Genomic DNA, 26,991 nt, shown 5'->3' with positions numbered 1-26,991 from the left:
AGGATTCTCCTCATTTTATTCAACTTCTCTCATCTTCATCTTCCCAACTTACATCCCTGGAGTTGTTGTTTGGATTTGGACAATTTATTCAAAAATCATCCATTCTGCGGGGACATTATCCCTGAGTCCCTACTTTGGGGATTTTTGGATCTTTTTTTTATTTCTTTATTGCACATGGCATATATGCCCTTCCTGATGTGTTAATATTTGTTTCATCAAGGATTATGTATTTATTATCTATTTATTTATTCATTAAGATTACTTAGTAGATATATTTATATATTTATTTGTTTTTCATATATTCACTTATCTGCACATTTTACCATGTGGTATTATAAGCGCAACTCTTCCTTTTTTGTTTTCTTTTCTTGTTTACATGTTTATCACGTGTATTTAGGGCTGCCTAAGCGCAACTCTTCCTTTTTTGTTTTCTTTTCTTGTTTACATGTTTATCACGTGTATTTAGGTGTTGCAGCTTGAGTTATCCGTTTAACACATTTTTTCATTTATATACCTGATCAATTTATAATACTCACATCCCATAGCGCAATATTTTCTTCTGTAATTTTATTTACGCCATAAAGGGTCGGGTGCCCCGCTTTCCTGTCACAGCGCATTCGACCAGGGTAATAGGTGCCTTTTTGGGCTTTCCGACATCAAGCGTCTGTTTCCCAGGTGTGTAAGGCGGCGACTTGGTCGTCCGTTCACAAGGTTGATGTGAGTGCATCTTCGGATGCTTCTTCCGGCTGCAAAGTTTTGCAGGTGTCTGTTTAGAGTTGCAACTCCTCCGTTGAGGAGCTCTGTTTTGTTTTGGGGTGAAGTTAGTTTTAATGCTGTTCCCACCCCTCGTTTTTTGACACTGCTTTCCCACTTTGTCAAGATTGCTGCTGTGTCCGTCCATGAGCGAAAGAGAAAATAGGATTTTTTTCCCTCCTTTTTAAGTTTGTACTGCTTTTTGACGAAACTGAGGTGCAGGGAGAGGGGTTATACCCAGAGGGACCGCCCCCTGGGCGGTACTGTACTGTGTGTGATGTGTTTAACACTTTTTATACAAGTTCCTGCCTAGTCACTCCTGAATGAAGGGTAATACCCCACTTTTTCAAGATTGCTGGTGTGTCCGCCCATGAACTCAGAGAAAAGGATTTTACGGTGAGTACAAAAATCCTATTTTTTTTTTTTTAAGGGAGCTGCGGTGGCTCAACGCGATTGACATTGCGCTGACAAGCCATTCACCTCTGCAGCTAGGGGTTCGGATCCCGGTCTCGGCTACATGTGAATTGAGTTTGGTGGTTTCAGCCCGGCATCCGGTGGGTGTGCTATGCGAGGTAAGCCTGCGCTTAGTACGCCCACCCCCCTCCCACAAAAACCACAACACGCACTCGAAATTGGGTTAACACACACGCACTTTGACCACGCGGTCTCTAAAAGAGAGGTGAAGGACTATCGGGGCTGGTTGAGCGGGCTAATCCTCTCACTCCCTTATAGGGAGTCCCTCTGCCCCGTTGGGCTTCAAAGCGGAGCAGGTAGGGCGGGCTGTGTGGAAGGACCCCCTCACACACCCGCCATTGCCACCTGGGGCATGGAGAAAGGTGGCAGATTGCCTCTGGGGGAGGCCTGCCTACTCCCAACTCATGCAGTCCGGCTCCTCTCTCGAGTACACGCACAAAATACACTTAACAATTTTTTTTTTTTTTATACAAGCGTGCTACTCTTCAGACACCCATTTCAATTAGGATTTGGCACATGTGGCACTGGGCGATCTAATCACTGGGGCTTCCCCTAGCAGCTTGTATGTACCCGACTTAGACGAGGGAGAGAGCCTGCTTGAGATCCAATGTCCATTTGCTTGCAGTTAGATGAAAGGACAAATAGATGTTTTTGTTCCGTCTTCCATTCAAGCAGACACGGCAGCCAAAATTACTACGGTTACTGGTGTTGAGAAGACCCTCTGTGGCCAGGAATACAACCTTAAAATGGGAAGGGTGGACTTCAATGACCAGATTATGAGGCTGTGCTTAATTGCCCATAAGACCAGACACTGGTACTGTATAAAAAAGTGTCTGTATACCTATTCCAGTTGGCTCTGTTCAATGCTTATGTACCATACAAAGTGTCTCAAAGATTCCAGGACGAGATCATCGCAGACCTTCTGTATCCAGAAGGTGCTGTGGCCCAATTTCCTAATCCAAATGCAGTGAGCTGGCTGCATGAGAGGCATTTTCCGGATTTCCTCCCCTACCCAAAGAGAACCCCATAGAAGATGCTGTTGTGTCTGTGGAAAACGCGGACATAGGCGTGACACCCGCTTTTATTGCCCCTTCTGTTTCTATCGCTACCACACACTAGTGGGGTATTGGCATAGGGTACAACACGGCACAGTCCTAGGGCACACTTTCACACAGGATCTCGAAAGATTTTGAGACCCTAACCTGGAACGTTCAATTATATTAAAAGTGTAAAAAAATTAAAAAGCCAAAATAGTTTTTTGTTTTTACTGGATTTTATGCTATATATGTTTTATTGTTACTGTGTTTTATCATGTTTGCTTTGCAGGTATGCTTTTCCCTCTTATTGTACTGTTACTGCGATTTACTGTTAACCATTGTTTGCATTGCAGGTGCGCCATTCAGCTGCAACACTGATTTGCTCATTTTGACAGTAACAGGGTTTGCTCTCGCTCTATGTAAATCCGCGACTCGTGCGCTGCAGGAGATGATTTCAGCACTATATTTATAAAAAAAGAGCTTATATGGCGAAGCATAGGGGCTGGGGTGGCCTCAGGGGCAAATTGCCCCTATGCTTCGCCATGTATTTTTTTTTACACTTTTTTTTATTTATTTTTTGCCACAGATTGCAATAAAAAAAAGTTGTTTTATTGAGTTGATGATTTATTAGTACTGCGATTTATTGTTAACCATTGTTTGATTTGCAGGTATGCCATTGATGGCAACAGGGTTTGCTCTCACCATTTTAGCACCTCAAGAAATGAGATTGGCCATCATAAACTAATAGCAGCGTAAATTCCAGTAAATGTACCATAGTTTGTAGATGCTATAACTTTTGCACAAACCAATAAATGATACGCTTATTATTTTAATTTTGTTACCTAAGACATTTTGGCTAAATGTATGACACATTTAGTTTTATGGGATTTTTTTAATAACAAAAAGTAGAAAGTATTGTTTTTTTTAATTTTCCAGTCCTTTTTTTATTTATATTGCATAATCATGATCAAATACCACCAAAATAAAGCTCTATTTGTGGGAAAAAAAAGGACACAAATTTAATTTGGGTACAGCATTGCATGACTGCGCAATTACCAGTTAAAGCAGTGCAGTGCCAAATTGCAAAAAGTGTTCTGTTCATTAAGAGGGTAAAACCTTCCGAGGCTGAAGTGGTTAAGGCATGTGTCAATTAAGTTTTGTTCATATCAGACAGGTTTTATATTTCCATGCAAGTTTATAGGATTGCAAAACGCCATTAAGGCTTGGTTCACACGGGTACGACACAACAGCTGTCCTACCTTGGATCCGACTTTGCCCTGCGACTTGAAGCCGACACACATCTGACTTTCAATGAACCGGGATCCGACTTGGATGCCCGCCAATACCAGGCAATGTGTTTGGTATAAATCTTGAGGGGAAACCCCACACCAAATAAAAAAAAAAAAACGGCATGGGTCCCCCCTCCAAGAGCAGGGGGAAAAAAAAAAGTATCAATTATAAAAACACACTGGACAGGTTTTTAAAGTAATTTATTAGGCAGCTCAGAGGGTCTTCTTCCGACTTTGGGGGTCTCTTCCATTCTCCTCTCTCTCTGGCCTCCTTTCCCGCTCTGGTTCTTTTCCCGCTCTACAGTGCCGGGCTCCTCCGTTATCTGCTGCCAGCTCTTTTACTATCGGTGGCCTGCTCTTCTCCGTCGTCTTTTTCCCTCTTTTCTTGACATGATGCTCTCTCCCGCTGTAATGCCGTGTGTGCAACGACTTATATAGGCATGGGGCGGAGTCACCTGGTGATGTCACCCGGTGAACCTACCCCTTATGATGTCACAGTCCCATCATGCCCCAGGCTGAGACATCGTAAGGTACAGGGTCACCGGGGGACATCAGTCGGTGACTCCGCCCCATGCCTATATAAATCGTTGCGCACACGGCATTACAGCGGGAGAGATCGTTGTGTCAACATCAGAAGAAGAAAAGAGGGAAAAAGACGACAGAGAAGACCCGGCCTTCGCTAGTAAAGAGCTGGCAGAAGATGGCGAAGAAGCCCGGAACCAGAGAGCGCAGCAAAGACACCGGAGAGCGGGAGAAGAGAGAGTGGAGAACGGAAGAGACCACCAAAGTCAGAAGACCCCCAGGGCTGCCTAATAAATGACTAGTGTGTTTCTTTTTATTGACACTTTTTCCCCCAGGTGAATGGCTAAGGGTACGATGTACCCCATATTTATTCACATTGTGTGGGGGGGCCGGGATCTGGGGCTCCCAGATTCCGATAAGCCCGCAAACCCCGACAACCAACGGCCAGGGTTGTCGGAAAAAGGCCCTTGTCCTCAACATGGGGTCAAGGTGCTTTGGGGTGGGGGGGGCGCAGTGCACTCCCCTGCCCCAAAGCACCCACCCCCCATGTTGAGGGCATGCAGCTTGGTACAGTTCAGAAGGGGGGGCACTCGCTCTTCCCTACCCCCTTTCCGGTCCGGCCGGGCTGCGTGCTCGGATAAGGGTCTGGTATGGATTTTGGGGAGACCCCCACGCCGTTTTTTCAGCTTGGGGGTTTCCCTTAAAATACATACCAGACCTAAGGGCCTGGTATGCTCCTGGAGGGGGAACCCATGCCGTTTTTTTATTTTAAATTTGGCGTGGCGTTCCCCCTTAAGATCAGCAGAGCACAAGTCTAACGCCAAGTCAGATCATGCAAGACGGCTTTCCGACTTTGATCCAACTTCAATGATATTCAATGGGCTGAAGTAGGATCAAAGTCGGACCGACATGTGTCTGACCAGTTAAGACGGCTCCCATAGGAAACGTTGATTTTTACATGTCATGCGACATGAGCTCCCAATGTCAGAGCGTTTGTCGCACCAGTGTGAACCTGGCCTAAAGGTTAAATACAGGTTAACAAGAAATAAGATGCACCTGTCGGTGATTTCGAAATAATCTCGGAAGCATCTCAACCAGATGTTATGGACTTAGCCCAAAGCCCGCTAACACATGCCCTCTAGTTTCTTTGTCCTCGGTGTTCCCAATCAGGAGTTTGTACAACTTCAAACCAGGCTTGCTGTTTATTCACTCAATCCAAGTAAAGATGATGTATGTCCCGCAAATGAGGATTGGCTGCACTATGGCAAAAAGGTCCCCATGGCAGACATCGCTAGAACATTCCCGCCATAAAAACACACCTTAGCTCAGGGGTCCCCGGCCGCCGACCCGTACCGTCTTGTCGCCTGTTGATGACTGTGGAAACTGCTGTCCAGACAAGACCATCACAGACTGCGGTCACCGCTCACCTCCCGCTGTGTGGCCATGCCTGTGTGTTCTTTCCCACCCCGCTGACAATGCAATCCTATCAGCTGAACAGAGTACGGGAGTCTTTATATTCACTAGCAGGTAATCACCTGCTTGTTCACCTAAGTTGGGCAGCTTCCGCCCTCTGTCCAAATCTGCAGCTCCTCCCAGCCCCCTACACTGCTGATAGGATGACATAGTCGGCGAGGGTGGGGAGACCCTGACGAAGACATACAGACGGAATCTTGCCTCTGCCCTATCAAAGGCTGAATTGTGCAGGGGAGGCAGAGAGTGAAAGGGGGTACTGTGATGTTACAGAGAAAAGGAGAGGGGGCTGTGATTGCCACGGGTACTTTAATGTAAAGGGGGACTGCACTGTAAAGGGTCACTGTAATAATAACCTTACAGTGCGGCCCTCTTCAGATCACAGCCCTCCTTTACATTACATTACAGTGGAGTCCCCTTTACGCTACGGGCTGCACTGTTATGAAACGGGGGCTGTGATGTAAAGGAGAACTGAGGTCACTGTGGGACTGCTTTAACCACTTCCTGCCCGCCGGCCATCATATGACGTCCTTGACTTTGCGGTATATATGAATGATACCTGCAGCTACAGGTATCATTCAGATATCGTCTTTTTCGGCCGGTGATTTCCTACACCATAAGAATGATTGTAGCGGCTGTTCCACTGCTTGATCGTTCTTGCCGCGGAGAGATGTGACGTCCCCCTCCGGTGCTTCTACCGACTCATCAGTGAGTCTGAGACAGGATCCCCGGATGTTTATCATAGAGATTTACCTCGGACCAGATGGTCGCTGGAGTCTCTATGATCGTTCGGAGGCCAAGCGCGATGTTATAACGTCACGCCTAACCTCTGCATTCAAACAAATGGCGTCGTCTCGGCTGGGAAGCCGAGATCGTTTTTTTTTTTTTTTTCAGGCTTCCCAGCCTAGAGGTGAGATGTGGGGTCTTATTGACCCCATATCTCACTGTAAAGCGGACCGATCATGCCATATTCTTATTATAAGGGATGTTTACACTCCTTGTAATTGGAATAAGTCATTAAAAAAATTAAGGTGAAAAAACATCAGACAGTACCGCCCCCCCCCCCCCGTTTTACTTACCTGACCCCTCGAAAGTCCTGCGCTCGTCCCCGTCATCCTCCTCGGTTCTCCTCAGCCTGGCCATTGATTGGTTACACTGGATGGATTGGCACTCGCATCCAATGATGCGCGCACCGGGGAGTGATACAGTCGGCGGTTATGGCTTTCCAGAGCTTTTCACCATGCGAGCTCGCTCGCATGAAGGTGGAAAGCTCTTGTGGGGGGGGGCCGAGACAGTCGCCGAAGGACCCCAGAAGATGTGGATCGGGGGGCTACTGTGTGCAAAACGAGCCGCACAGTGGAGGTAAGTATAACATGTTTTGTTGTTTAAATTTTTTTTTTTTTTTTTACTTTAGTGATCCTTTATTTCTCCTACATGGCATATGCATACTTGCAACTACACCCCAAAACACATTCTGCTACTCCTCGATACCACATGTGAGACTTCTTCACAGCTTGGCCACATACAGAGGCCCAGCATACCGCCAGGTGTTCTAGGGACACAAATTACACATCTAATTTCATGACGACCTATCACACATTTGAAGGCCTTGATCACCAGGACAATGGAAATGCCCACAAAATGACCCCATTTTGGAACGCAAACATCCCAATGTATATTCTACTAGGCATAATGAGTTTTTTGAACATGTCGTCATTTTTTTTTACAAGTTTTTGGAAAATGTGGAAATAAAATGAAAACCTTTTTTTTTTTTCACAAAGTTGTTTTTTTTTTATACAATATTTCTAACACATAGCATATACATAGCAACAATTGCACCCCAAAATACATTCTGCCACTTCTCCTGAGTATGACGATACCACATGCGTGAGACTTTTACACAGCCTGGCCACATAGAGAGGCCCAACATGCCAGGATCATCGTCAGATGTTCTAGGGACATAAGTTACACATCTAATTTCCTGACAACCTATCTTTTTTGAAGCCCCTTCATATTTATAACACATAGCATGCACATACCAAGAATTTCCACAAATTCTCCAAAACAATTATGGAGTCCCTCACATATGTGAGACCCCTGTGTACTACAGTAGCAGGGCAACAGATCAGTCCAAGTGGTAGGCAGAAGCATAGTCGATAAAACAACACAGATGATGGAAATGGTTAAAAATATGGGCTAATATTTTAGGGATGTGTGAAAATGTCAGAAGCATTCTCCAATGCATAGGCTGGGTTGGGAGGGACACTGGGGACAATGGTAGCTGATATCTCTTCTAACTCCACCTTTGCTGCATATGCTACATCTTTTTTGGCATCTTCGGCCTGCTTCAGATGGTGGAATGCTGTACGGGAACTGGCGCGCATGAAGCCGACTAACAACATCAGAAAAAAGGAGAAACGTTTTTGCTTATCTGTAAGTTTTATTGGCACCACATCCGCTTGATTGAAAACAATTTAGGAGAAGTAGGGATTTTTAAGGTGCAAAATTCCAACAACATTTTAATTAAAAAATATTTATTTATAAAAGTTAAAATGACAGAGTACAGAAAATCCATCCAATTATACAATACAGTTTCAAGAATGTGCAAGCTGAAAATTTCTCTACATGTTTCGCCACGATTAGTAGCTTCATCGGGCACTGTATACTAGAAATAGAAAGAAATCTCTTTAGAACAATGCAAGAAATTACAAGACACTACAAGAATACGCAAATTATAAAGCATCAGAGTAAAGGTTTTCTGGTGGGGGTCTTTGCTGGTTGATGAGGGATGTGACCATTTCTTCAATTAATTTTAAAAGGGGGTGGGTCTTTCTGTGGATCTGGTGTAGGTGATATAAGCATTGTAAATAGGTAAATGACCAACAAGAAACAGGACCTCCTTGTTGCCAAATAGGGCTGAAGCATTGTATCATTGAAATCCAACCATGTAGCTTTTTTAATGCGACCTCATCTTCCGTGAATCTCAAGACTGGTGTACTTTTGGATAGTGGACAGCATGTATACATATTTAATCCTTACACTTTAAGGCCAGAACTTCCTTGTTGCTCAGAGTTGCTTCCCCCCCCCTCCCTGCAGTTTTTCGTTAACCAATGCTTGTGGAAAGTCCTTCCTGCTCTTTCCGCAGGTCAGGGTTTTTACACAGTGTAGGTGTCTGAAAAGGGGCCGGCTGGTACAAATGTTATGCAGGTATATGGAATAACCTTTTTGCAGCAGTGGTCCATAAAAAATTTGAATTCCTCCAAAGTCAGATTTCTCCAATTATATGGATGGCATAGGATGAACCAGGGTTGTTAGAAATATACTGCTGGGCAAATAGATTTGTCTGGTACACAATAAATTAAAAAGAAAAGTGTTGGCAAATCAGGGAAATTTTCGGTATTGGCCTGCATGTCTGGCTGTGCATTGAATGGAAGGGGAATGCTTGCTGACCCTGAGTTGGAAGGCAGCCATGTTGGGTTGGCAAGAGCATCTAGGAGTTATGTAGAGCCCCTGACTCTTGGGGGGATGTGACACTCCAGTGCTGTTACTTGGGGGATTTGAAACTCCTGTGTTGGTACTTTGGGGTTATAGTCCAGCGCTGGTATTGGGCCTGGGCATTTCATCCTGGGTCTATCACTGGTGGCTGCCTGGTTTTCAGAGTGCTGTACCCTTTTAGGAGGGACCCTGTCTTCCTCTGACTCGGTTGCCGATCCACGGTTTTCAATCGGTTCCAACACAATCAGAATTGGAATCTGACGTGCAACTAATTTATTAGGGGTGGGGGGGGGATCAATTGCCCCGTTGTCCCCCCTGGATCCGCCCCTGTGTCACACAGCCACCATCAGCAGTCCAGTCCCGGCTATTGTCATTTGACAAATACTCTAGCAACTTGCCAAAATGCGCATTGAAAAAATGCACAATGCTCCATGCCCCAAAATTTTTTTTTGGCTTTTTGGGCCTTTTTTACGTGCATTTTGGTACTTTTTTTTTAGAAAAGGATGTTTTAATAGCAGTACTTTATGCCATAAACGAATATATAGAATTGGCTCAAGGAGCTCAGGTTCCTTTCCAAATGTTCGGACAAAGTGAGCTTCACTTGGTTGGGCTGGCTGACGTTTAAGCTCCACCCAGGTGCCGTTCTCCTTGGCTTCCTTTTTCTTCCTCTCATTTTCCTTCACACGTTACAGGAAACTGTCTCTGCTTTTTGAGTGGCAGATGTGCTCTACACAGACATTGATTCTCTTGGCAAGAATCTTACCTTTGACTTGTTTGTTGACAATTATTCCAACAGCATGCTGTGTGACATTGTAGATCCGGCCAGTCTTGCCATGGTAGCACTTGTGTGGCATACCTTTCTGGATTGTGCCTGTACCCTTGATATCAACAATATCACCCTTCTTGTAGATGCGCATATATGTTGACAGCGGCACCGGAACATGCTTGCGGAAGGGTCTAGAGAACATATAACAGGTTCCTCTCCTTTTGCCTCTTGTGTTCGTAATTTTTCAGTTACAATTGCCCTTACTGCAAGATGGCGGGTCCGGTGGAAAGAGCTTGGTACTGTTTTTGATGCACTTTTTGCTACTTTTTTCAACTAACATTTTGGCTTGTTTTTTTAAAATGCATTTTAGCAAATTTTTATGTACATTTTGGTGCTTTTTTTTAACATGTATTTTGGCTCATTTCTTTACCTGCGTTTTGGAGTGAGTTCCAGAAACACATGCAAAATGCATGATATGCTTGCGGTGTCATTAATTGTTAATGACATCTCAAAAGTGGCTATCAAATGTGCGGTTTGCCAAAATACGCATAAAAAGCAAATCAAAATGCACGTTAAAAAGGTGTCAAACTATATGCTAAAAGAAGCGCCAAAGTGTGCAGTAACCAAAATGCATCTTAAAATAACCTGTGCCAAAATGTGTGTTTAAAAAAAAGTGCCAAAATGCACAATAAAAAAACCTACGGCATGTTAAAAAAAGGCCAAAATATGCATAAATAATGCCAAAATTAGCAATTAAAAAGGGCCAAAACACACATTTAAAGAATGTGCCAAAATGTGTGTAAAAAAACTGAGTTAAAAAAGCGCTTATTATTTTCATGTAATAACACGTTTTCTTTCTGATTAAGAACAAGAAACAACTGAGTCGGTATAGAAACCGCATCAGTGATATAGGACTCTATAGTATGTCGTGTCAGGGGTAGGTGAGCCAATGATACCAGGTATAACATTTGTATAGAAAAATATCAACATTTATTTAAATACATAAAAGAAAACATTTAGAATGCAATGATACAATCATTGGTTGCCCTGTTACAGACGAGATGCACATGAAAGTTAGATGAGTTAAATGCTAGTCGCCGACATGTTTCGCAAAAGGGAGCGTCTTCTGGGCGCCACATTCATCTACAATACATTCTCATCTGATAATATGTGAAACAAGAAAACAAATTAATCACATATAATGTTTAACGGGCATAGGATAAATGTATTCTTATATTAATACAAAACAGTAAAAAGTAATAATAATAGATGCATGCTCACCAACAATTGTGGAGTAACAAACCATGTCAGCGAAGACAAATGGGATACAACAAAGGGGGGGGGGGAGGAGATAGAAATGGTCACAAGGTGGAAGCTTGTCCGAGCTGCAGCTTAACCCCCTGCGGGAGTCAGAACCGCAGGGTTTATAGTGAAGTCGTTCCCCTGGTGATTTTGGCAGGTAGGTATAGCAAAGAAATCTATAAGAGTAACAATAGTGACAGCTAGTAAAGGTCATATGTGTATGAGTCTATGAAATCATACATATTAATGTATATATGCATGGCAATAGTTTGCTAGTGTTAAATAGCATACCTATAAATACTGATCATAGTCACCATATAAATATATATACAGTTTCTCCCATTAATAATGCATAGCAAAGAAAAGAAAAAGCCGCATCGAAGCAAAAAGTTAGAAAAACAAATCTTACATACCTGCTATTGCACTTAAAACCACCTAGATAATCATGGGGGCAGGTAATGGACACAGATTTCTGGGGAGACCAGTCCCCTAGGGGGCTATGATAGATAGGTCAGTATGTTGAAGGTAGTCCCAGAACCTGTATAATTCATATAGTTATCACTGCTGTCTTAAAAACAGAAATGATAATAATGCATTTAATAAACCTGTATATGTGGGGCTGGTCAGCACAGAAGTGTGGATCCTGGATATATAATGCTCTTGAAAATGCCGGCTGTCACTTAATCAGCAATGATGTATACTTATAATTAGGGTTGTCCAGATACCGATACCAGTATCGGTATCGGGACCGATACCGAGTATTTGCGGGAGTACTCGTACTCGCGCAAATACCCCCGATACCTAAATAGAATACTTTCCCCCCCCTTTCCCCCCCGTCGTTGCCGCCGCATCACGCCGCCGCATCGAGGGACATGGCTAGAGGGACATTGCTGCATAATGTGAGGGACATGGCTAGAGGGACATTGCTGCATATGTGAGGGACATGGCTGCATATGTGAGGGACATGGCTAGAGGGACATGGCTGCATATGTGAGGGACATGGCTAGAGGGACATTGCTGCATATGTGAGGGACATGGCTAGAGGGACATTGCTGCATATGTGAGGGACATGGCTAGAGGGACATGGCTGCATATGTGAGGGACATGGCTGCATATGTGAGGGACATGGCTGCATATGTGGGGGACATGGCTGCATATGGGGGGGACATGGCTGCATTTGGGGACACATTTAAAAAAAGTATCGGAGGGGCGTGGCCTGACGCATGGAGCTGTAGGACGTGTCTGCTCGCAGCTCCCCGGTCCCCCGGCTCCACGGACTACAAGCATCGCAGGAACCCGCCTTCACCACCGCATATGGGGAAGGACAAGCAGCGGGCACCGAGGGGCACCCGTGGAAACACGCAAAACGGCGATCTCGAGGAGTTATTCGCCAGATCTCGGGCCGCTGCACTCCGCCGCCCAGAATCCAAGATGGCGCCGGCCCCGCCGTCTCCAGCCCGCTCTGAGTCCTCAATCCACACGCAGGTGAGCTCCCATGGCCATCTCCCGCTCCCCGAGGACAATCTGTTCCCCTCCATGCTCACCAGGAGCAGGTCTAATGTATCCCTGGGCTCAGGTGATTGCTGGGACATGGAGGCCCAGATGAGATCCCTTCACAGCTACATCAGGGCCCTGCCCACTAAATCTGACTTTGAAAACTGTGTCCACAGAATAGAAAAAGCGCACAAAAAGGAGATCTCTGACCTTAAGAAAGATATGGGTGCCCGCTTTGAGGACATAGATAACACCACTGATAGCCTCAGCAACACTGTGCAGGCTCATGATCAAATACTCAATGCCCACACTGTCATGCTGCAGCAACTCGCTTACCAACAAGACGACATCGAAAATAGAAATCGTCGCAATAATATACGCATTCGCGGGATCCCCGAAACGGTTGACCCCAAAAATCTGCCCACGGCTGTGACGGCGATTTTTAACCAATTGCTGCAGCGCCCCAAAGATGACCCCATTGAATTAGACCGTGTGCACAGAACCTCGGGGCCCCGGACCCCTGACCCCTCTTTTATACGGGACACATTATGCCGAGTTCACTTCTACAAGATCAAGGAGGAAATCATGAGAGCGGCTAGCTCACAGACCACTATCCTCTTCAACGATGCCCCTGTGATGCTTCTCCCGGATCTGTCTCGTCAGACCCTGACGATGAGGAAAGCCTTGAAACCGCTTACACAGCTACTGCAAGCTAAACAGATAAAGTACCAATGGCGATTCCCCTTCCATCTCCGAGTACACCACGAGGGCAAAACCGCCATATTCCGCACCTTAGGAGATCTGCCTTCCTTCCTCAGCACACTGGAGCTTCCGCAGGTCTCTCTCCCAGATTGGCCATTCACTCCTACTACGCCGGGCCTCCCCTTTGCACCTCAATGGCAGAAACAGGGCCGCAAACGCAACCCCAAGCATACGCCTCAACACTCCGGATCCATGCCCCGGCAGGGCCCCAATGACTGAGATGTCCTGCTTTTCCGCACTGATTTCCCACTCCTACAGGGAACCCCCCTGTACTGCTGATGGCTAAGCATAAGCTGGATTTTCCTCTCTCTTTTTTTTTTTTTTTCTATCACCATCACTATATTTGTGGGACAAGTTTTTGATCTGCTGGACTGCCTGATGTTGGGGGCCTGTTATGTTTTGTTCACCCCGAGATATGTGGCATTAGTCATGCGATTGATTGTTCCCTGCAATTTGTTACGTGTCATTGTTATTTGCCATCATTACATGTTGTACTGCATGCTTGTTAGTTTTAACCTACTCTATAATTAATATTATTATTGTTTCTTTTTTCTCTTACACTCCGTGGAGCTGGGGGACCTAGGGATTACTCTGCTTTGTGGGTCTTCCCTCGCACCCCCCCTTAAGGGTTTTTTTTTTCTCAGTGCCATATTGGACACTGAGTGATATACGGTCGTATGTCAAGTGGTAAGGGTCTTTTTTTTCCCTTACCTATGGTTCTTTGGTGCCACCTAGTGGCCTTTTTTGTTTTTGTTTTTTCGAACCTTTTTTTTTCTAAGAATAGATTGTCGATCACCTCATCCTCTAAATCAAGATTCCCTTTGCTTATTGTTTTTACCTCCTATTTGTGGTTTGGAGCATGGTGGTCGAGATATAGTAATTTACCTTCCTGCATTATGGGTTCTTTTGCTCTTTACTGCTCTCTCTTGCCCCTCTTTCTCTTGCTACCTCTACTCACTCCCCCTCTTCCTTCCTCCTTCCCCCTTTCTTTCTCCCTGTGCCTCTCTCAACTTTGCTGGTTAGATCGAGGGCTGCTGATTTCTGGGACAATATTGATACCTACCATCCACCCTCATGGCTAAGGTGACCCCTATTGCTTTAGCATCCTTTAATTGTCGGGGGTTCAACAAGCCGGAGAAGCGGAGCCAGATTTTATATCACTTTCACAAAATGCGCTCAAATATCCTTTTGCTCCAAGAAACACATTTCCGTACGGGCTCTATCCCGGCCCTACGCAATAAATACTATACGCAATGGTTTCACAGTACTAACCCTCAGGCCAAATCCAAGGGGGTGTCCATTGGTTTTCATAAGTCCTTCAAACCTGAGATCTTAGATTCCTTTATCGATGTAGCTGGCCGTTTTATTTTTCTTAAGCTGAGACTAAATGATTTTCTCTTTACAGTGGCCAACATCTATGTACCTAACGTGGACCAGGCTCGGTTCCTCTCATCCATTCTCACCAGATTATCCTCGTTTGGGGGTCCCTGTCTTATCGTCGGCGGAGACTTCAACTTCGCTATGTCCCCATCTGCAGACACTTCCTCGGGTAAGTCTCCTGTTTCCTTCTCCTCTTTGACACGCATCAAATCCCTACTACATGCGTCTCGTCTGGTGGATGTTTGGCGTGTCCAGCATCCCACGGAGAGAGACTACAGTCACTACTCTGCAGCTCACAACTCTTACAGCAGGTTAGACCACTTCCTGATATCACAGTCTTTGTTAGATACTCCCCTCCAGGCCTCCCTAGGCCACCTACTATGGTCTGACCATGCCCCGATCTATCTGACCTTAGCCCGCCCTCCAACATCTCGCGTCGGTACGCACTGGAGGCTCAATGACAATATACTGAGGGACACCGTCTGTGTGGCAGACATCTCCACAACCATTCGGAACTTCATCGCTGATCATTCCTCTGACTCTACCTCCCCCCTTATCCAATGGGATGCCCTGAAATGTGTGATCCGGGGAGTGCTCATACAGCACGGTTCCCGTCTCAAGCGGATGAGAACGGATGACATACGCCGTCTCCTCTCCACCATAGCGGACCTCGAATCCCTCCACAAACGGGACTTAGATCCCGCCGTGTTCGTACGACTCTCAAATGCACGTAGGGATCTACTGCAACTCTTAGATACACATTCCTTGATAGCTCGGGACAGAGCGCGTAATCATTATTATTCTCTAGCCAACAAATGTAGCAAACACCTGGCAAAGATCCTCCATCCTAGACCGCCCCGAGACTCCATCCCCTTCATTACCTGCCCTGATCAAACCAAGACGTTTAATACGAAAGGCATCTCCTCTGCCTTCAGGGATTACTACTCCCGGCTGTACAACCTCCCCCCCACAACCCCACCCGCCCACACCACCCATCCTACTGACACTATGCAGGACTACATTAGGGAAACAGCATTGCCTACTATCCCCAAACTAAACTCCCTGGAACTAGACAAACCCCTGGCAGTGACCGAATTCCTAGGTGCCATTAAAGTCTTGAAAATAGGCAAGTGTCCAGGCCCGGATGGCTATACCCCCCGCTTTTACAAAACCTTTGCTCTCCAACTGGCGCCACTTTTAGCTAAGGCTTTTAACGCCATAGACGATCTCCATCTGCCTTCAAGAGATCTATCCGCCAACATCTCTGTGATCCCTAAGCCAGGCAAGGATCCTTCCCAATGTACCAGCTATCGGCCGATATCCTTGCTCAATATTGACCTCAAACTGTTCGCCAAGGTGTTGGCCAATCGCTTGTCTCCTCTCCTCCCGAACGTGATTCATAATGACCAAGTGGGATTCGTCCCGGGCCGCGAGGCGCGAGACAACACCACTAAAACGATTCACCTTATATCCCTTGTCCAACGTACAAGCATGAAAGCCTGCCTCCTTTCCTTCGACGCCGAAAAAGCGTTCGACAGGGTCAATTGGGAGTTTCTTCAACTCTCACTGGAACAATTGGGGCTAGGTTCTACCTTTATCTCTAAAGTGCTGTCCTTGTACTCCCGGCCGTCTGCCTCGGTTCTGGTAAACGGCACAACCTCTGAGCCGTTTGACATTGCTAATGGCACCCGGCAGGGTTGCCCCCTCTCCCCTCTATTGTTCGTTATTGTTATAGAACACTTGGCCTGTGCTATCCGGCAGAACGCCTCCATCCAGGGTATACAAACACCCTCCGCTCACCATAAGCTGTCCCTATATGCTGATGACCTCCTGGTTTATGTGCAACACCCCCATACCTCTCTACCATCCCTTTTCCATGAATTCCAAAGGTTTGGGTCTTTTAGTAACTTTAAGCTTAACGTCTCCAAGACCGAAGCTCTCAACATTTCTCTCCCTGCTCCTGTGATGTCCTCCCTACGGTCTAACTACTCATTCCAATGGAAGGCGAAGGGAGTGTCCTACTTGGGGGTTACAATACCCTCCAACCTTTCCAACCTGTTCTCCCTGAACTATATCCCTTTACTTTCTCGCATCCGGAAGGACTTGGAGGGATGGGGAGGTTCCCCCTTACCGTGGTTTGGAAGGATCAACACCCTTAAAATGGACACCCTCCCCAAATTATTATACCTCTTTCAGACGATCCCTGTTTTAGTCCCTAAAACCTTTTTTGCGGCCCTACGCTCACTAGCTATTAGATTTCTATGGAATAGGGGGATGCCCAGAGTGAGATACAAGTTACTCACATTCCCGAAGTCACAGGGTGGAGCAGGTCTACCCGACTTTGAGACTTATTACAAAGCCACTCATGTGGCACGCATTCTGGAATGGTTCCCCCGCCCTTTCCTAAAGGCTTCTGTCGCCATCGAACAAGACCTAACACCCGTGGATCTACGGGCCCTTCTCTGGGGATATGGGTCCAATTTTTCCCGCTTGCCGTCCCTCTCGCCATTGACGATTGCCTCTCTCAGACTATGGGTCCATAGGGGCCTATGCACCTCTTTGTCCTCCGACCCTTCCCCACTGTCCCCTTTGTTCGATAACCCCGTATTCCCCCAGGGCATAGGGGCGGCCACAATAGGGCCCTTTAGGCGTTCTGACTGGCCACAAGCACACTCTTTTGTGGACCCGCTGCGAGGGACTCCGGTCACATCGACGGGTCCCATAGACTGGCTTACCACCCTTCACCTCTCTACATTTGCACAGTGTCTACACAGTTCCTCCCAAATCCACCGTCCCTACACTGAATTTGAGCGACTGTGCTCCCTCTCTGAAACACCCAGACACCTTCTCTCTACCATATACTGTCTCCTTCAAGCTCTACTACATAGTGATTTGCCTCCTTACACGGGGAAGTGGTCTGCAGATCTGAAAGAAGACATATCCCGATCGGACTGGCAGACCTCGTTTCTGTTTACTCACAAATCAACGATATCCTGCTACTCCCAGGAAAAGAACTATAAGGTTTTGTCACGGTGGTACAGGGACCCCCTCACGTTACACAAATTGTTCCCGTCTACTCCAGCCACATGTTGGCGATGCACCTCTGCTACAGGGACCTATCTCCATATCTGGTGGGAATGCGAGAGGATCCGCCCCTTCTGGACTCAGGTATTTACTTGTTATAATAAAATTTATGATGACACATTGACACCCTCCCCCAAGATCGCCCTCCTTTCCATTCTCCCTGGGTCGGTCTCGTCTCAAAAGAAAAGTCTTCTCCGTTTCTTTATGTCCTCAGCGAGACAGCTCATTCCTTCATTTTGGAAAACGACTGTCACTCCCCCCTTGTCACGGTGGGTTTCAATCATGAACGATACCATGAGAATGGAGGAGATGCTGGCCCTTGACAATGACTCATTTGAAAAATTCAAGATGCTGTGGTCGACTTGGCTCCACTTCTCCGCCTCTGATACTCTCATTAACATGCTACCACCCCCAACACGACCGCCCTGACCTATGACCCTATTTCTGGGCTGATCGAGGCGTATACCTCCGGATGTCCCTCCCCATTACCCTCCTGTGACCCTACCCAGCAAATGTTTTCACAGCAGCCCTCGTGCCCTACCCCTACTGTTGCCTGCTCTTTTCTACTCTTTCTTCTTTCCTTTTCTCTTTTTCCCTTTCCATGACCTCCTTTAGGTCGTTCGTTTCCCCTCTTTCTTCTTTTTTTTTTTTTTTTATTTTACTTTGAATTTCTCATATGCTATCTGATCGGAAACAATGACACCCGCCTGATGGGAGTCGTTCTCTGCTCCTAAAGACGACTGATGACGCTCATTACTTCCTATAAGACATCAGGAGTTAAGCTGTGGGCGATAGCCATTGGGCTGACTCAAATTACATGTTTGATCATGATCGTCTCTTTTATGTACCATTGATCATTGTTTCCTTTTGTATTATTCTGCTATTTTTATGTGTTGTTTATACGAAAACAATAAATACATTTTCAACTCTAAAAAAAGTATCGGTATTCGGTATCGGCGACTACTTGAAAAAAAGTATCGGTACTTGTACTCGGTCCTAAAAAAGTGGTATCGGGACAACCCTACTTATAATAGCATTTCCCAATTACTAAAAAGGGGTGGAGGGGAAAAAAACGCTTGGCCAAATAAGGAAGAGTTTCCTAAACAAAAAAATAATATAAAGTAGTATGAATAGCACAGGACAGCAGAGCAAGGCAATTAATCCAGGCTCCAAATCACACTTCAAGAAGTCCAGTGCTCAGGCGCCACATAGAGAGGATAAAAGAGAAGAAAAGACAGGTCCTGGTTCCTACCTTGGTGAGTGTAAGCTTTAGGAGTCCTCCCCTGGATGTCTGTATGTCTCTGTATCCCTGGCGTGTTTGAATACTCTCCACACGCTGGCGGTTAAATGACCAGGGCGACCCGGAAGTGAAGGGTCACAATGACCCCTGACATCACTTCCCTCGGATCCAGACTGGCCAGCGCATGTGCAGATGGGCCAAAAACGGCCACACTGCACATGCACTGCGATCTGTATGGATAGGAAAACCCATCCTCAGCAGCAGGATCAACAACTTCACTGCCTGGAAAGCTGACGCTCTGACAGCGCCACCTAGTGGTTCCCCATCCGAATTGCTGGATCCACACATGTCTGCCGACAAGGAATGAAAGTACACATTTGGTATTCTACATAGAAAATATATAAAGTATAACGTAGTGATATAATACATGGCAGTGTGCATCATCAAATCATCCATTATTAAATATAAACAGCGATTCAATTAATGCACCAGTCCTCCAGAGGGAGGATTATCAATTTAGACAGATTAACATAAAACCTGATAGACTGTCACTTTACCAATTTGCAGATAAAAATATACCAGAAAATAGCCACTAGATGGCAGATGTGGGCTTGGATTCATACTGATTCTGAATGTAAAAATAAAAATAACAATAAATATAAAGATCAGTCATTAATCCTGCAGACATTTCCATAACTCATCTATAAAAATGGTTTAAAGGATAAAGCTGAATTTAAGCCTGGCATATAGGTGGCTCTTTGATTGAAAATCCAGCGGGTTTCCTGCTGTAATATTTTCTTGTCAAAATTACCTCCTCTTTCTGAGGGGGAGATAACCTCTAACACAAAAAATGAAATCACAGCAGGGTCAAAACTGTGTTGCAATCCTACATGATTACAGATGGGTGTATATAATAGGCCTGCTTCCAAATAGTACAGATGGTCCTGAATACGTTTGGCGAATGGTCTTTTTGTCTTACCTATGTAGAACGCACCACAGGTACATGTTGCTAAATACACAACCCCCACCGTGGTGCAGTCCGCATAGGTCTTCGATTTATGGTAGCCTCCCCTTGGCAGGGGGCAACCCCTCCCCTCTTTTACCCAGGGATATCGATCACATTGACCGCATCTGAAGGTCCCTTTCTGTTCCACTGTATTGGCAGATATTGTGCTTACACTTAGGTGGCTATGTACTAAGTTGTCTCTGATGGATCTTGGTCGTCTGTAGATAATTTCTGGTTGTGTTGCCACATATTTCGAGACCACAGGGTCTTCCGCAAAGAAATGCCAATTATTGGCTATAATCCGGCGAAAGACATCTTGATTGTCACTGAACGTAGTGATGTACTTAGTTGTGGAATTGGTTTCCTTTCTTTTAGACTCAAAAATTAAAGTTTCTCTGGTTTTCAATTTAACCCTCTGATAGGCTTGTCTCAATACCTTCTTGCTATAGCCTCTCAATAGCAATCTCTCATAAAGAGCTTTTGATTCTATCTCAAAGTCTGCCTCTTTGGTACAATTTCTCCTGATCCTTAAATATTGTCCGAAAGGAATACTTCTTACCAGCGGGCGGGGATGGGCACTTGAGTAGTGCAAGATTGTATTCCCTGCCGTTTCTTTCCGATAGAGATTACTATGTATGAGACCATTCGGATCAATAATTAGCTTCAGATCTAAAAAGGGAATACTCGTGGGGCTTGATTGAATCGTAAATTTCAAGTTAAAGCTGTTATGAGAGATGTATTGCATAAAGTTTGCTAATTGATCGGCTGAGCCCGCCCAGACGACTAGGACATCGTCGATGTACCTCCGCCACAAAAGGATGTGGCAGAGGTACATCGCGGCGCCGTCATCTGCGAACAGCTCCCTTTCCCACCCCCCCAGGTACAGGTTGGCATACGATGGGGCACACGAAGTCCCCATCGCAACCCCCTGTAACTGGAGGTAAGTGGAGCCATTAAAGAGAAACGCATTTGTGGTAAGAATGTGTTCCAGTAATGACGTGACAAATCTACAGAGTTTCCAGTTGTGTCTGTCCTGCTCTTGTAGGAAACTTGCAATAATTTCAACACCTTTGTAGTGAGGGATACTAGAGAAAAATAATTGGCCGAGAGGAGGATATGTACAAAGGATTTAAAGTACTTTGTGTGCCCCATCGTATGCCAACCTGTACCTGGGGGGGTGGGAAAGGGAGCTGTTCGCAGATGACGGCGCCGCGATGTACCTCTGCCACATCCTTTTTTGGCGGAGGTACATCGACGATGTCCTAGTCTGGGCGGGCTCAGCCGATCGATTAGCAAACTTTATGCAATACATCTCTCATAACAGCTTTAACTTGAAATTTACGATTCAATCAAGCCCCACGAGTATTCCCTTTTTAGATCTGAAGCTAATTATTGATCCGAATGGTCTCATACATAGTAATCTCTATCGGAAAGAAACGGCAGGGAATACAATCTTGCACTACTCAAGTGCCCATCCCCGCCCGCTGGTAAGAAGTATTCCTTTCGGACAATATTTAAGGATCAGGAGAAATTGTACCAAAGAGGCAGACTTTGAGATAGAATCAAAAGCTCTTTATGAGAGATTGCTATTGAAAGGCTATAGCAAGAAGGTATTGAGACAAGCCTATCAGAGGGCTAAATTGAAAACCAGAGAAACTTTAATTTTTGAGTCTAAGGCCCCATACACACGACCAAACATGTATGCTGAAACTGGTCCGCGGGCCAGTTTCAGCAGACATGTTTGGTCGTGTGTGGGCGCGAGCGGGCCGAATTCCAGCAAACATTTGCCCGCCGGGCCTTTTCCCAGCGGACAAATATTCCTGGACGTGTTTTAAAACCGTCCGCTGGAATCCTGCCCGCTCGGACATGTACGGTCGTCAGTACAGACCTACCGTACATGTCCAGGCGCCCGCCGTCCCTCGCATGCGTCGAATGACTTCGACGCATGCGTGGAAGCCTTTAAATGGCAGGCCCGCCCACGTCTCTGCGTCATCGCCGCGTCATCGTCGCGGCGACGACGCGGACACGCCCCGCGTAATGTTTACGCGCGGACTTCTGTACGATGGTGTGTACAACCATCGTACAGAAGCCCTCTGGCAGACATGTACGGTGAAAACGGTCCGACGGACCGCTTTCACCGTACATGTTTGTTCGTGTGTACCCGGCCTAAAAGAAAGGAAACCAATTCCACAACTAAGTACATCACTACGTTCAGTGACAATCAAGATGTCTTTCGCCGGATTATAGCCAATAATTGGCATTTCCTTGCGGAAGACCCTGTGGTCTCGAAATATGTGGCAACACAACCAGAAATCGTCTACAGACGACCAAGATCCATCAGAGACAACTTAGTACATAGCCAACTAAGTGTAGGCACAATATCTGCCAATACAGTGGAACAGAAAGGGACCTTCAGATGCGGTCAATGTGATCGATGTCCCTGGGTAAAAGAGGGGAGGGGTTGCCCCCTGCCAAGGGGAGGCTACCATAAATCGAAGACCTATGCGGACTGCACCACGGTGGGGGTTGTGTATTTAGCAACCTGTACCTGTGGTGCGTTCTACATAGGTAAGACAAAAAGACCATTCGCCAAACGTATTCAGCAGGGCTGTGGAGTCGGAGTCGGGGGAAATTTTGGGTACCTGGAGTCGGAGTCGGAGTCGGCAAACAATGCACCGACTCCGACTCCGACTCCTACTAAATTTAGATTGGAATAAAAAAAAAAAAGCAAATTTAAATGTCCCAATTCACAAAAAGTTATAATTAATGACTTCTCTACTGTAAGAATAAAGACCAATGCATGCAGTGCCTCACGTAACCGCAAAACAAACACATTAAGTGACCGTGAAGAAGCATGCTTTTCATGTGCTTCACTATATGGCACGCAACGCACAATTAGGAGCTGCAATACTTATACTTTCCATATTGTTGTGTTCTGCTTTTACAGGGAACGCAGCGTCCATGTGTAACCTAGCCTCTCACTGATAAGGGATTAAATAAATATGTTTTTTGCAGGACTAGAGAGTGAGACACTTGTATAAGTGAAGGGAATGGAGGGCCAATAGTTCAAGACTGAAGCTGTAAACCATTGGAAAAACTGCTGTCCTTTAGCTAAGGCTATAAAAACTTGTAAACTCCGATTGTTAGCTTAAACTTTAAACATGACTATGGGATTCTCCTAGGAAAATCATGTTTTAGAATAAATGCCCCTTCCTGGATCCTCCCACTGCCCTATCTTCAGCAGTAGATAAGCACACAAAGGAGAAAGCAGCAGCCCAACTACCTCTCTAAGATTATTTTCAGCCCTAAAAATAATAAAGTCTGACTTAAGAGCCTCTATGAAAGAGGATCTGGCAGAGGCAATTCTCTTCCTTAGAACTCTACATTGAATTGATTTGCATTTGCTAAGCCTATAACTACATTTCAAGATTAATATAAACCATTTCTAGGTTTTACAGATTTTGTTTTTGTTTCATTATAGATAAGCTTTGTTTTTGTTCTAAAACAACCAAATAATGTGGTTTGTATTTTTGAACTGGTAAAGATCCTGTTCCTGGTGTTTATGCCTGCTGCTACTATCCAGCCACTTTTTTGATTAATACATTTTTTTTATAAAACTTTGTTTTCATTGGCCCAGATTCAGGTAGATTTGCCCATTACTTACACATGAGCTGCTCAGCTGAATTTCTCTGCGCTGGGGCAATTTAGCCAAACTGCCACCTGATTCAGGAATCGTTTGTTCATTTAATTTGCTCCTGTTTAAGGCAAAGCTGAGGGCGCAAGGCCGCGCAAGTGAAAGTGGGTGTGCCCCTATGTAAATGAGCATTTTTCGGCTCAGCAGAGGTTTGCGCCGGGCGCGCGCATTCGCAGTTATGGCGCTTCCGTCTGCGCATGCGTCAAACTGCGCCTAGCATACTTTCGGGGCAAATCCTGCTCAGCTGCTTGCACTGAGCAAATAAATAGGAGCAGACTTGCGCAGGTTCTTTGCTGAATTTCATCCTGCTTTTTCCAACCCCCCCTGAGCAAGGAAATTCAGCCCATTTTGAAGAGATGGCACCTCCCAAAGGAACTAAAAAAAGAAAGGCCAACTTTGTGGCTGCGGAGATGGACATACTAATTGCTGCACTCCAGCAACATAAAGAAGTCCTATATGGTGCCCAGCGGCCAAACACCACCGTTGCCCAAAGGAGGGCTATCTATGAAGCCATAACCCTGGACATCAATGCCCTGGGTAATCAAGAGCGTTCCTGGGATGACATCCAGAAAAAACTAAATGATATGAGGCGCAGGGTCCGGGAGAAACTGTCTCTTATCCGCAAACATACCGGTGGCACGGGAGGTGGACCACAATGTAAGATCCGACTAAATCAGGAGGAGGAGCTTATTGCCCAAACTCTAGTGGAGGGACTTGCAGGGTACGACTCCACTGTTGGGAACTTGGGGACTGGTAAGTTATTTTTGTTTCATATCTGCTGTGCATCATGGGAGGGGGTAGAAGTAAACATATTTGTTGGTAGAAGTGAAGATGGAACTATTATTTTTGTTTCATATCTGCTGTGCATCATGGGAGGGGGTAGAAGTGAACATATTTGTGGGTAGAAGTGAAGATGGAACTATTATTTTTGTTTCATATCTGCTGTGCATCATGGGAGGGGGTAGAAGTGAACATATTTGTGGGTAGAAGTGAAGATGGAACTATTATTTTTGTTTCATATCTGCTGTGCATCATGGGAGGGGGTAGAAGTGAACATGTGAGCAGTGTGTTGCACCAGCAAAATTTTTCGTTTTGGTGTCATCCACAGGTGGTGATGAGGATGATGAAGCTGGGCCGTCTTCGGCTGCGGGGCGACCCACGCCATCCATACCTGAGCCAGGGGTCCAGTCAGGCCCCATGGACATTATGGCAATGCTTGTACAGGAGGAGATCCTACCGAGGACAAGTATGGTGGAGGAAGTGGTTTTGGAAGAGGATTCCTTTTTCCTCATCCAGGAGGACTCTGGCTCCCTCCAGGAGGATACCACCATCCCTGATCAACCCACCACCCCCCCGGCCAGCACGTCATCCCCCTCCAGGGCAAGCCCCTCCATTGTGGACCCCTCCCCTTCTCCCTCTGTCCGTGCCCGAGCCTCTCCTCCCAGGAAGGCTTTGTCCAAAACCAGGCATATACCCTCCAGCCTCTGTCACGGTCTGCTGGAGGAGCAGGCCCTGCAGAGCCGCCATATAGGGGCCATGGTGGGAGATGTAAGACGTCTGGCGGACAGCATGGCATCCACCTCCACCTCTGTGCAGCATGCCCTCACCCTGCATGCAGACCGGGACAAACATGTCTCACAGAGCCTGGATGAAATAAGTGGCAACTCCAAGGCCATAGTCACGTGCTTGGTGGCTCAGCAGAACGCCCCCGCTTTAATAACCGCTGAGGTCAGCAGGATGGCAGCTGCGGTGGAGGCCAACACCGCTGCTGTGCAGGCCAACACCGCTGCAGTGCGGGAGGAGGGGAGAGTTACCCGCCGTCATCAGCGGAACACCACCACCCACCAAATGCGGATGTTGGCCCAGACCAACACCATCCTCGCCCGCCTGGCCAACGCCATGGAGGGCATGCAGCCACCACCTGCGAGGAGTCTGAAAGTAGGGGTTGATGCTCCTCCCCCCTCCATCCCCACCCCATGCCTCCTCCGCACCACGGAGATTGAGGAGCCAGAGCCGGGGCACCCTTGGCCCAAAGAAGAAATTTTTTTTTTTATATAATTTGAACAATTATTATATGCTCAGAATATGAGCTATTTTTTTATTATATATGCTCAGAATATGAGCTTTTAGATTTATTTGTAGTCCCTACACACAGTGAGGAGTGTATACTACAGTGTGACTGGTGTGTGAATGGGGGGGGTGGCACTCCTGCTGGAAAAGGGGTGTCACCCTCTGCCATGTGAAAGGTGTATGAATGGACAGCAACATAATTGGAGCCTTGACGCGGCATTGCTGCTCCCTAATACCATGGGGTATTGTTGGGTCTAATCCAATTTGGGGTGCATGTGTCGTGTGTGTGCTAGGGACCACAGTGGTGTGCATACATGCATTATACTTGTGACAATATCAGGGTGTGTTTAATGTGCATAGAGACGTTCCACAAGACCATTCCGGATTGCTCTTCCCTCAGAAGATCCGGTAGTGTTTATTGGGGGGGGGTTGCGTGGTTCGGGGGTAAGGTCATTGCGTAGCTCAATGTGCATGCCCCTTCTCTCAGCAAAATTGTGGAGAATACAACATGCCCCGATGATTTGGCACACAAAGTTGGGTGAATACAACAGGGTCCCCCCTGATTTATCCAGACATCTGAATCGAGATTTAAGGATGCCAAATGTGCGCTCCACCACCGCACGGGTACGTGCATGGGCTTCGTTAAATCTTTCCTCTCCTGGTGTTTGAGGGTTACGAAATGGGGTCATCATGTGAGGTCCCAGGGCATATGCTGCGTCACCTGGAAGGGAAAAGACAGGAGGATGTTAGTCATGCATGTGCCCCTTGTGATGTCTGCATCATGGGGGGGCAGTCATACCTGACACCCATGTCACTCACCAATCAGCCAGCTGTCTCCATACATGTTCTGGTCAAACTCGGTTGGGATGGGGCTGTGTCGGTAAATAAAACTGTCATGGCTTGACCCTGGGTGTTTGGCATGGACATGCCATATGAGGCCATGTGCATCCACAATCACCTGCACATTTATCGAATGCCAATGCTTCCTGTTGCAGTAGATATGCTCAAGGTGCCGGGGTGGGCGTAGTGCCACATGGGTACAATCTATTGCACCCACAGTGCGTGGGAATCTGGCTATTTCATAAAAATCACTGATTGCCTTCTGCCGCAGGTCAGCCGTGGTTGGTTTGATAAATTGTGTGCCCATGCGTCT

General features: G+C 46.2%; 1 protein-coding gene, 1 long non-coding RNA gene and 1 pseudogene across 2 annotated transcripts in view; 1 reads left to right on the top strand and 2 right to left on the bottom strand.

The window, feature by feature from the left end:
• Positions 1 to 26,991, top strand: part of LOC120930266 (E3 ubiquitin-protein ligase Jade-2-like) — a 1,253,604-nt gene that overhangs the window by 114,649 nt on the left and 1,111,964 nt on the right. The window lies entirely within an intron of this gene.
• Positions 7,750 to 10,050, bottom strand: LOC120930471 (annotated as a pseudogene).
• LOC120930268 lies at positions 10,692 to 19,157 on the bottom strand. The gene is made up of 3 exons (XR_005747679.1): positions 19,081 to 19,157; positions 11,522 to 11,646; positions 10,692 to 11,284 (listed from the first exon to the last, which is right to left on the bottom strand). It is a non-coding gene; the product is annotated as an uncharacterized LOC120930268 (long non-coding RNA).

This window comes from Rana temporaria, chromosome 3, assembly GCF_905171775.1.
Source record: "Rana temporaria chromosome 3, aRanTem1.1, whole genome shotgun sequence".
NCBI lineage: Eukaryota > Metazoa > Chordata > Amphibia > Anura > Ranidae > Rana > Rana temporaria.
The sequence above is the reverse complement of the archived record's forward strand: the minus strand, read 5'-3'. Positions and strand labels throughout refer to the sequence as shown.